This window comes from Myxine glutinosa, chromosome 10 (genome assembly GCF_964187855.1).
Source record: "Myxine glutinosa chromosome 10, kmMyxGlut1.1, whole genome shotgun sequence".
In the NCBI taxonomy this organism is placed as follows: Eukaryota; Metazoa; Chordata; class Myxini; order Myxiniformes; family Myxinidae; genus Myxine; species Myxine glutinosa.
In genome coordinates, this window is record NC_136270.1 from 132,091,784 (window position 1) to 132,104,020 (window position 12,237).

The window sequence follows — 12,237 nt, forward strand, 5'->3', positions numbered from 1 at the left end:
TGAGTTTCACGTATTGTGGTGTCTGCCAGCCTGATATAGGATAACGCTAAAATCCAATAACTCCTTACAATGTGTACACACCTCTGCCTACTTGTACAGAGATCACATTTTTTGAACACACTAATTTGTTACTTTATGCCGATCAGTGAGAATTATCCGTGAAAAGTGATCTAAAATACTAATTTTGTTCCGTGGATTTTTTTGTGGTCCCCAAATGGCTTTTGTCGGAACCCAACTCGCTCGCTTCCTGTCATTGGCCTCATCTGATGCGGTACATATGGATGATACATGCGGCTCATCTCGTAACTGCTGCAAGAGGTAGAATCCACCAATCTCCAGACATGCACAGTCTGTTCCATGCAGGCTACAAACCAGACCTGATTAATCAATACTGCTAGTGTGATGGTCACATATCTACCATAACCACAACCTACCCACGTGTGGCCAGCTTAGAACCTCTGGGATTTTTTATTTATTTATTAAAGGACCGTTGTTGGGTTGGGTGTTGGGCTGGTGTTGGGCTAGTGTTGGGCTAGGGTGCCGGCTTAGGATCCTAGGATCCTGGGTTCGAATCCCGGTCAATCGCTGAATTAACGCCAGGGGGGTTGACTCAGCCTGTCATCCTTCCGAGGTCGGCTAATTGAGTACCAGTTCACTGGTAATTCCCTGCTTGTCGTTAAAGGCGGCAAAAAGGGTTGGCGTCAGGAAGGGCATCCGGCCGTAAAACATTGCTTCAAAAAGGGGACCAAAAAACAACAACAACCACGGTTCCCGAAAAAGGCCAACCCCCGCTTGCGGGGAAAAATGGCCTCTAAAGGTGGTTTTTTTTTTATTTTTTTGTTTTTTTTAAAGGACCGTGACTCTAAAAAGGACCGTGCGATCCACCAAAGTCCTAAGCTCTAAAACCAGTCGGTCCCTTATATCCTTAAGGGCTTGGAGAATATAAACAGATTCCAGATATGAAGGTCTCATCTGAGCACCTCATACGCACAGTGCGGCCATTGTCACAGTGACTTTTCAGTTGCTCACTCTCGGATTTCTCTCTCCCAAAAAACCGGGGGATATCTTAATTGCCTCCTGTCTGTCTGTCTGCCCATCACACTGTGCTAGTTTCTAAACGGTTGTGCAGAAATTCACCACATTTTGGTAGTTATGATGACCACATGGCAAAAAGGTGCGAGAGCCACTTGTCATTTTTGGTCCCGCCCCTTGGGTCACTGGGACGGGGTCAAACTGATAAATACAAAAAATGCAATTACAAGCGCAATCAACATGTGAGGACGCTTGAAATGTCTAACGAGTTTTTGGATTGACCTTGGGTTCATGCCCCAGGGGGTGGAGACTTGGGGTCACAGGGGTCAAAACAGAGGATTTAACTCGAAATTTGATTTTGATTTATTCCTGGTGAAACCTTTTGCCATCTTTTAACTTTTCTTTAGTTGGGAAGTGTGGGGATTTGCGATGGCACACTCTAGATTTATTGCACGGTATTTTTTCTTTCTTTCTTTTTAGGGGCGTGGTTCATGGTAGAGCAAGGTATATCTAATAGTTAGGGTTGCAAAATTCCTGGGAATTTTGAATGCGGTAAATTTCCACCGGGAATATTGGGAATTTTGCGGGAATATTGGGAATTTTGCGGGGATATTGGGAATTTTGCGGGAATATTGGGAATTTTCGGAAACTTTCGGAAACATTGAGAATTTTCACACAATTTGAAATTTTGATGTGAGAAAAAGATGAGGGATATTGGATTAAGGTTCTCTGGTTAACTCATTAATGTTTTTTAAGAAAAAAGAAACATGCTTCAATAGTTTTAGCACTAAAACCACTGATTGTAAGTAATCTAAACATTTTTATTACTTACTGAACTGTGGAACATATCATTACACATTTTTTACGACATGTGTAAAAACAATACACATAATGCCCATGAGTCAACAAGCACTGGAATAGTATTATACCCCAAATCACATGTGATTAAATCTTATTCTTGAAATTCACATTTGCTAAAAGTTACAAACATTTTGAAGTCTTATTCTTGAAAGTTTTTGTCAGTTACAAACATTTTTATCTCAACTGTTTGGGTAAAATCTTCACCTACACAAACAAGGTTAAAATTTGATTGGTCAGTAGAATATTAAATAGATGTTGTTTTGAAAATTACGCAGGGAAAATTATTGGCATTCATTAATATATTTAATATATATTGTTACAGACGCGGTTTTGGATGTTAGTTTACCGAGCGGTTTGGTATGACCGCGTCTGCACAGTTTACCCGATTCCACTCGAACGTTGGCCGAATCGCGCTATGCTAAATCAATGAAGGAAAGGACACAACGGCTAGGTTAAATGACACGACACCAGGGGTACAGTTCTCAAGACCTCCGGAGGAGGTTATAATATGGGATATGCAGAACGTTTAGATTACACTAACAAGAGGTACAGCACAGAAAGGTGGGCACTTAAACACGGTCTTATCTTAGCCCCGACAGACCACAGATAAACGGGACAAGACTGACTCACACAGGGATTGATGGCAAGGAGGGGCAGGTAGTCGATGGCTCAAGGTGCACCTTGGCTCAGGGGCAGAATCGACCCGGTCCGGTCCAGAGATGCGGGAGGTATCCAGCGCTTGGAGGTGGCGACTTCTCTCTCCAAGCTGGGGGCGCATCTGACGTCACCTCCGGTAAGTCGCTGCGTATATCCAGCGGGGAGTGACACGCCCTCGGCTCGTTAGCTCCGCCCCAGATGGAATCGGTCCGCCGCTTCTTATTGGGTGCGGGGGGGTTACCGGGCTCCGCCCTTGACGAGGAGCTGACAGTCAGCCCCTGTGTGGTAACCCCGTCGGAGCACATGGGCAATGGCGGCTAACCAAGCCGGAGTGAGGACGCACACTCCCCGCGCCGCCGCCGCGCCGCCCCCGCTGTTGTTGTAGTTGTTGTTGTTGTTGTAGTTTCATGAGGAAGATGGGAGGATGCGGAGATGAGATTGTGGGGAGGTATTGGGAGGTCCTAAACTTACTACTGGTGCCATACAATCACATTCTGGTGCAACGAAGAGTCAGAATTAATGGAAACGAGTCCTTAACTGACATAGACTAAGAATAACTAGCAAGATGTCCTATAGTTGTCTACGTGAGATGCGGTGAACCTGGGTACGACATTTAATGGGGGAAAAAGGGGAAGGTCGGTTCTACAGAGTGTTGTTTACAGACAATGGGACTAGGGAATGGGGGATTGGGGATAGTTGGGGAGTATTGGGGAAATAGGGGAATATTTACAAGCGGATATGGATGGAGGCCAAATCCCATATTCGCAACATTGCACCCTTCTCTACCTCGGGGCATCCCGACCCGATAAATCTTTACCTACTTTAGTGTGGCACTCAGATGTAGTTCCCTCTACTATTAACTCTACCCTGAGTGCGACAGTTTTACAGATGTTCACAAATGAGTAAATATGTCCCCCTGCGACGTTGCACCCTTCTCCTCACAGAAACACACCCACAGGATAACCGAATCGCGGAAAGAATCCTCAAACTAAACATACAGCCGGTAGGGAGCATTATTTACACAAGACTACGCTGATATTTACACTACGATCCAGGACCTGTTTTTGGAGGAACACATGCAGATGTTATGCATAGAGAGAGCACGCATGCCAGCATCGATACACCAACCCACGAGTGCTCTGTGGCCCGACGGCCTTTAATAATGTGCAGAGCACCCCATCCAAGCACCAAAAGCACCACCCCATCATGTACAGTCAGCACCATCCGGTGCACCAATTAAGTGTTTATAGTCACCGGTGGTGTCGCAGCCGGCCGATGTTCTGCCGCTGGTCTTGCCTTGGAGCCCACTTGGTGTTCTGGCTTCCTTCAAAAATAAAGAAAGGCGCCAACCGCGTCCATTTCTAAATTGTGGCCGTCAGGGGCCAACTATTAGTGGTTCACCTGTATGGCATAGGTGCCACGTTGACCCATAGGTCCATCAACGGGTGGTGCTTGCCCGCAAAAGAACTGCGGTCCATGGTGGGCGGCCACAAACATTGCGGTCCATATGGTGTATCGATCCAGGCAGCAAGCAGCGAAAGTACAGGCCCACAACTGCGGAGCCAGCACCTCTCTCTCCTCTCTCTCTGCCCCAAAGCCAGATCCTCGGAGGTGGGAGACAAAAGAAGAGGACAAGTGAGTAAGGTGGTAAGGGCGCAAAAGTGCATGCAATATAAGGTAATGCACACTGGGGGCACATGGGAACCAGGTGAGACAGGTACGTTCCTACCGTACGCCCCCCCCCCCCCCCCCCCACCAGGTAACCTACATTGCCCCTCCCTTACCCCTTACTGTATCCACAAAACACAACACTACCCATAAACATCTACTTTACAAATCAACAAACGTCCCTACTGTCTTCCCCGTTCCTCCCATAAACCAAATTCGTCTTCTCTCCCTCCTAACCAATCAAATTTGCCATTTCCAACTTGACATCAAAATTTGCCATCACCAATTCATCATCAGTCCCTCCTAAGGAGGGAGAGATGGAATCACCCCAATGTCTCATCCACGTCGTGATGCGTCTCACAAATCCAACAGCAATTCTCACTTCCTGCAACACAGAACAAAGAAAACACAGGTGTGGAGTCATCATCATTACCACAGGTAAGTGGCTGCGTATGGTGCGACAGGTTCATCGATCCTAACTATTTCCTAAATGACTTTAACAACTTTACATTACCCGGGGTCTTTCCCCTGCCAAACCATTGGCCCTCTTACACTATGGGTTCTAAAAACCAATTCCCATTGACCAAACTGTAGTGCTTTTCAATTTGGGGTCTCACTCCCCCGATTCATCTCCCGGTGCCCTCGCACAATTTCTGGGCTGCGACGTGTAGCTCTCCTAGCCGGTCTACCCACCTGCACACCTCCACCACTGCAGTTGCCTCCGAGCTTACCTGCTCCTTACCCTAACCTAACTACCTGGGGAAGGCCCTCTGGCGCTCTCCCCACTCGGTGCCCGCTCTGGCACTGGGCTACCCGGGTCCGTCCTCCGGATCCTCGGGCCCCACTGACACTAACGGCTCCCAGAGCCCACCTGCGGCCTCACCTGGCCGACATCCTCACAGTGGTGGAGTGCCCAACTACACACACTAACAGGCTACACGCCCAGCCATTTCCACAACACTAATGCACCCATCCGCAATACCATTCTGCGACCGCACCACAAATGCCAATATCCAACCACAATTTACCTATACCCTCTACCTAACACTTACACTACCCGCCCCGGGTATCCGTGATGGGGGTCCACTCTTCCCCCATCCACACCTTCGCACCATGCACACCACTCCGTACCACTTACTCCATGTATTCCACACACCTGTACTTGCACACCTGTGCTCTCACACCTGGTGCCACCTGCACCCTTCTCTCCCCAAGCGCTTTCGCGCTGATCCACCACACTCACTACTCATACACTGCTCCACACTGCTCCACACACCTGTCCAGTTCTCACACAGCATCATCTCATCTAACTACTCCCTTCTGAAACTTGCGCTTCCCAGTCGTCCCTTTAAACTATTGCGCTCCCTCGTCATTATAATCCACACTAATCTACCTGCGTCCCCACTACAGGTATCAGTCACTAACTAACCTTAACGTTACCTACTGTCATCTTCGCTAGGGCCCTATCAATATCCTAACCCACCCGGGCTAGTTTTCACTGCCATACACCCCATAAACTATTGCTCCTTTGCCCCCACTATGGGAAGGGTGGCAGGGATGCCACCCTTACCCACCGGGCCCATCGCTTACTACCAATTTTGCACATCAAATTTCAACAAATCAAAAATTTGCCAATCACTACCCATCATCTGCCAATCTTTACTGCCAATCCTTTGCCAATCATCAAATTTTGTTTTTCTCTAATTTCGGGGCCAAAACACTAACCTCATCACACAGTCTACTCACTAATGCCTCTCGGTGCGCCAATTCCTGTCCAAAGCCCGGCTTCGTAAAGCCGAGCAATGAATGCTGGTTGTTTTGTGCCGGCCGCTGGATGCGTCCGGCATTCGGGGCAGGGACGGGGGCTTACCCGGGCCGAGATCCCACGCACCACCTCGGCGTGGAGCCATCCAATGGCCCGATCTCGACCTGCCGGAATGCCTCAACAAAAAGTGGTCGCCATGACGACCCTTTCTATCGGGCTGCCAGCTCCGCCTAGTGGAGCACGGACGCGGCCGTTCAAAGCGAGGCCCGGCACGCACAGAGGGCCCGCTTCGGCTAAAAGTCGACCTAACCTCTAACCCGGTTACCTTCGATGCCTCACCTGCATGCTTACACCCCGCAGCCCGTTCCTTGCTCACACATCCAGCCGTCTCCATGCTCCTCGTACCTTTCCTGACACACCTCGGTACACTCATTCCGCTCACCAACTTGGTCACACACCTGACCACCGAACACCTTGGCACACATTCGTCGCTCGCACACCTCACCAACACACCTCTTCGCGCCCCTTTCTCGGTCACCTCCTCTGTGACAATCACAGGTGTGCTCTCACTCGCACACCCAACCACGTGCCTCACTACTAATTCCAGCGTGCATTCCCACTCACGCTCTACCATTCCAGGTGTGCATCCTTCCATTCCAGGTGTACATCCTCGCTCACCTGTCACAACCAACTCACGCTCCTTGTCACTCTCACTACTCTCACCTCCACTCTCGACAGCGCACTCACCCTTACTCTCGACAGCACACTCTTTCCTCATGCACCTGTCCGTCACACACCTTTCTCGCGCACACCCTTGCGCACACTCTCCCGTCACACCCTCTGTAACACTTAACACACCGCGCTTCCATGTGCTCCCTCGCACACGCGCTTCGACCAACTCACTCTTGACGGCACACTCACTCCTCGGCGTGCACTTTTTCCTCACACACCCCAGCGTCGGACTTTCTCGCACACCTCCTTTTTCGCACACCAGACCTGTCGCACACTGCACCAACGGCCTCTCACGAACACCCGGGTCCATCTTGACCCCCAAGCTCCTTAAATCCCCTGGCGCATCATACGCACGACCATATTGGTCACCACTTACACCGGGTCCTCTTCCTCTTCGCTTCTCCTCCATCACCTGCGAATCCCTCATCCGGTTAATGAGCACATCATCACGATCCGAACACAGACTTCGGACCAATTCTTTTATCTCCTCTTTTATCTCTTTCTTATCCCCTCTCCGTCGCTTCTTAATTTCGCTCACCCCTTCTTCCACTTCTTCTAATTTCTGCTTCACCTCTTTTATTCCCCGGTACGTCTCCTCAAGCTCGTCCTCCAAGGCTACCTTGACCGTTTCCATGTGCGTCCTCACCTCCCGCTCTTTAACCTCCATCACCTCTACCACCTTGTCCATTTTCCTCGTCAGGTCCTCATGTACCGTCTGACACTCACACTCTTTTTTAATTACCCCTACGTCCTTTTTCATCTCCTTCTGTGTCGATTTTAAACCCTCTATTACCGCTGTGTTCTTCTTTACCTGGTCCGTTAGTTCTTTTTGTCCCTCTGTCAGTTGTTCTACTTCCTGCGTCAGGTCCTCTATGCCCACTTGTAACTTTACAGTCCCCTTTCTCACCTCCTTCTCCATGCGCTCCTTACAGTGCCTCACCTCCTTGCGCACTCCTCCGACCTCCTCACTCACTCCTCTTCTGATCTCCTCTCCCATCACTTGCATCTCCTGCCCAGATGCCACCCTCATCTGCTCCATTTCCTCCCTGTGAGCATCCAGCTTGGTTTCTACCCCCATTCTAACCCCCTCTATCTGCTGCCCCACTTGTTTAACTTCCCTTTCCGCTTGGTCCCTCATGTCCCTCAATTTCCCTTCCATTCTGTTTTCTAACCCCTCTAACCCATTTTTCACTCCCTCTATCTGATTCTCCTGGGCAGCCATTCTATTTTCTACCCCCGTTAACCCCTCCTGTATTTCCCCTAATCTATCGTCTAATTTCCCAAATTTCTTGTCTAATCCCTTAAAATTATTGTCTAATCCCTTAAAATTATTGTCTAATCCCTCACCGGTACCCCTCGCTTCGTCCCTCATTACCCCCATTTGGTTATTCATTACCCCCATTTTTGCTTCTAGCCTCTCCATAAGGGCCCCCATTTGCAACATAAAAAGGTTCGAATCCACCTGCGGCGCTGCTACGGTCGCGGGCGCAGTCGCCGTGGCCATGTGCGAGGCGCCATTTTGCGCGCCCGTAACCTCGTGCGCGACGACGCCATTTTGCGACCCTGCTACCCTCACTGCTTCGCTCTCCTCATGTCCCTCATTTTGGTCCTGGATCGACCCTGCCTCACTCTCCTCTACCGGAACCCAGCCGTCTTGGTCTGCCATAGCGCGACTTTCAAAATTCGGGTTTTTATTTTTTTTCTGTAAAACACAATCAAATTTCGCCGTTATAATTTCGAGCGCGTGAAACGCGCTCCGGATCGAATCCCACTTCCCGACACCAAATGTTACAGACGCGGTTTTGGATGTTAGTTTACCGAGCGGTTTGGTATGACCGCGTCTGCACAGTTTACCCGATTCCACTCGAACGTTGGCCGAATCGCGCTATGCTAAATCAATGAAGGAAAGGACACAACGGCTAGGTTAAATGACACGACACCAGGGGTACAGTTCTCAAGACCTCCGGAGGAGGTTATAATATGGGATATGCAGAACGTTTAGATTACACTAACAAGAGGTACAGCACAGAAAGGTGGGCACTTAAACACGGTCTTATCTTAGCCCTGACAGACCACAGATAAACGGGACAAGACTGACTCACACAGGGAGGGATTGATGGCAAGGAGGGGCAGGTAGTCGATGGCTCAAGGTGCACCTTGGCTCAGGGGCAGAATCGACCCGGTCCGGTCCAGAGATGCGGGAGGTATCCAGCGCTTGGAGGTGGCGACTTCTCTCTCCAAGCTGGGGGCGCATCTGACGTCACCTCCGGTAAGTCGCTGCGTATATCCAGCGGGGAGTGACACGCCCTCGGCTCGTTAGCTCCGCCCCAGATGGAATCGGTCCGCCGCTTCTTATTGGGTGCGGGGGGGGGTTACCGGGCTCCGCCCTTGAGGAGGAGCTGACAGTCATCCCCTGTGTGGTAACCCCGTCGGAGCACATGGGCAATTGCGGCTAACCAAGCCGGAGTGAGGACGCACACTCCCCGCGCCGCCGCCGCGCCGCCCCCGCTGTTGTTGTAGTTGTTGTTGTTGTTGTAGTTTCATGAGGAAGATGGGAGGATGCGGAGATGAGATTGTGGGGAGGTATTGGGAGGTCCTAAACTTACTACTGGTGCCATACAATCACATTCTGGTGCAACGAAGAGTCAGAATTAATGGAAACGAGTCCTTAACTGACATAGACTAAGAATAACTAGCAAGATGTCCTATAGTTGTCTACGTGAGATGCGGTGAACCTGGGTACGACATTTAATGGGGGAAAAAGGGGAAGGTCGGTTCTACAGAGTGTTGTTTACAGACAATGGGACTAGGGAATGGGGGATTGGGGATAGTTGGGGAGTATTGGGGAAATAGGGGAATATTGACAAGCGGATATGGATGGAGGCCAAATCCCATATCCGCAACAATATATATATATATATATATATTAATATGAAATTATTCATTTTCCCTGCTAGAGCGGGGGTTAGCCTTGCGGTCCCCATGACAATCTTCTCCATTTTGCCCTATTTTCTGCATCTCTCCTTGTTAACACCCTTGCCCGCATTTCTTCTTCCACCATCTTTAGCCAAGTCTTTCTCGGTCTTCCCCGTCTTCTACTTCCTTCTACATTCATTTCCATCACTCTTCTCAACCAGTCACTTTCATCCTTCCTCAACACATGACCAAACCATCTCAACCTGTTCCTCTTCACAGCATCAATCACAGGCTCTATTCCCATCATCTTTCGCAATTCATCATTTGTCTTCCTCTCTCTCAACGATACTCCGCACATCCGTCGAACCATTCGCATTTCCACCCTTTCCAACCTTCATTGCTGCTCTACGTTCATTACCCATGTCTCGCTCCCATAAATCATAACACTTCTCATGCAGCATACACCTTTCCCTTCAGCTTCAACGACACTCCCCTCATCATCAGCACGCCACTCAATTCCCGAAACTTCTTCCATGCACATCTCACTCGAGCAACCGTTGCTGAGTCTGATCCACCTTCTCCATTCAGCATGTCTCCGAGGTAGCAAAATGTTTTCACACCTTCCAGCTTCACGCCGTCTCCAAGATCCAACTCAACATTTCCTCCATCTGCAGCTCCCTCTGTGCACACCTTACATTTGAATGTAGCTGCCACACTGGTTAATGACCCTCTCAGACCACTACATTTTTGATGAACCCACTCAGCGCACATTGTAATTGGCTGTTAATTGAAATGAGTGCACCGTAGCTAGTCCATGTACAAGCACGTAGGCCACCATATACCCTTCTAAATAGTTATTTCCTTATTATGTGTATCAGTTAAGGCTCTGTCTCCCATTAATTGACACTGCATTGCACCGAATTGAAATAAGATAGGATCCCTCCGACACCCCCATGGCCTCTTCAAAGTGCCAGTAACTTTGGGTGGGGTTATTGGCATCACCTTCACCCCAAGACTCCATTGCACACGAGGTCATCTCAGAGCAGAAGGTGGGAGGAGTCAGCAAAGCGCCAGGAACAAGGCGTGGCTTTGCCAACGCCTCCTCAAGGGGCGGGATCGGTGAGCCCTCGCGACAAATCAAGGCCGAGGCGAGCTCACCGATGGGCGTTTCCAACAGGCCGGCGGCTTGATCGTGACGCGCCTCATAAAAAGGGGGTGGGGAAGGACTGCGGAGTCAGATGCGAGAGATGCGGGAGATGAACCACAGATAAGCGAGAGACCACCGCAGCTTTGACCACCGCAGCTTTGAGCCTTGACGGCAGTTTCGACCGCGGTCGCGAAGCAACGCCGCCGTGCGAACACGATCGAGGAGGGTCGGCAGCTGCTCACCTCGAGCCGCGCCGTCACACGAACCGGACCCTTATCCTTCCAGCTCTGTGGACCACCTGAACCTTCCTCCCCTTCCAGCCATTCGTTCCTGCCTTCATTCCCCACTCGTGTAAGTCCGATTGTCGTCTGTTTGTCTGTGTTGTCCTGGGGTTTAAGTAAGACTGTATAGGTAAGCTAGAAATTGCTCTGTGTCCTTCTGATCCTTCCATTTCCCTGTAAATTGCATTTCATTTCTTTTCTGCTTTGGTTGTGTGTAAATAATTAATAAAACCTGTTCTTCCTTACTCTGCCTTCTTTCCTTCACATCCGTTCGTCCTTGTCTTTTCCATCATTGAATACCTGTGGCACGATTTGGCCAACGAATAAGAATCGGGTCTAGTTTTTGTTAATGGTTCGAGCCGCGGCTGCTAATCCGCTCGGCAAATAACATCTTGTCCGCGGTCTCGAACGAGGTTGCTCACCTGCCTCTCTGGAGGGAGCTGGGCAGCTTCAGGACTCACGTCGGTCAGTCGCAGACAAGGGGATTAATCCCCCCTTGATAAGGGGAAAACGGGCCGACGTTGAGATCCGTAACAATTGGTGTCAGGAGTGGGATCTGGAACCTGGGACTAAATTTATTTAGACCAAATTTTGGACACCAATTGTGCTATTGGCCGTAACAATTGGTGCCAGGAGGGAGATTCGGACCTGAAGTGCGCTTTGCGCACTCAAAATTACGAGTGGCCAAAATTTTATTAAAACACCACTAAATTTAAATCGTGCCATGGATAATCAAGGCGATCGGGTGCCGGTGGGGGAGATAGAAGGGGTAGAAGCGACCCAGGACCCCAGGGAAATGTATATGGGGGAGAGAGAAGAGGAGAGCAATGAGGATGTGGTTGTGGGGGTATCAGGTGCACAAGATGGCGCCCTCGCGTACGTGGTTTCAGACGCACAAAATGGCGGCGCCGCGGAGGTCGAGCCCGCGGTGGCGGCTGGGGACGCTGTGCAAATCGGGTTTGACCTCAGATTATTCCTGACCCAACTGGATGCAAAAATGGATAGAATGGGGCAGCAATTGGGAAACCAAATTGTAGGATTGGAAAACAGAATGGGGGAGTGATTAGAAAATCGAATCGGGGGGGCTTGGAGCCAAATTTGAGGGTTTAGACAATAAATGTGAGAGATTAAACAGCAAAGTGGGAGGAGTAGGAAACAAGTTGGGAAGCAAATTTGAG

At 49.8% G+C, this 12,237-nt stretch overlaps 1 protein-coding gene across 12 annotated transcripts in view; it reads left to right on the top strand.

Moving 5' to 3' along the window:
* LOC137433782 (riboflavin transporter 2-like) overlaps positions 1 to 12,237 on the top strand; it is a 114,594-nt gene that overhangs the window by 70,824 nt on the left and 31,533 nt on the right. The window lies entirely within an intron of this gene.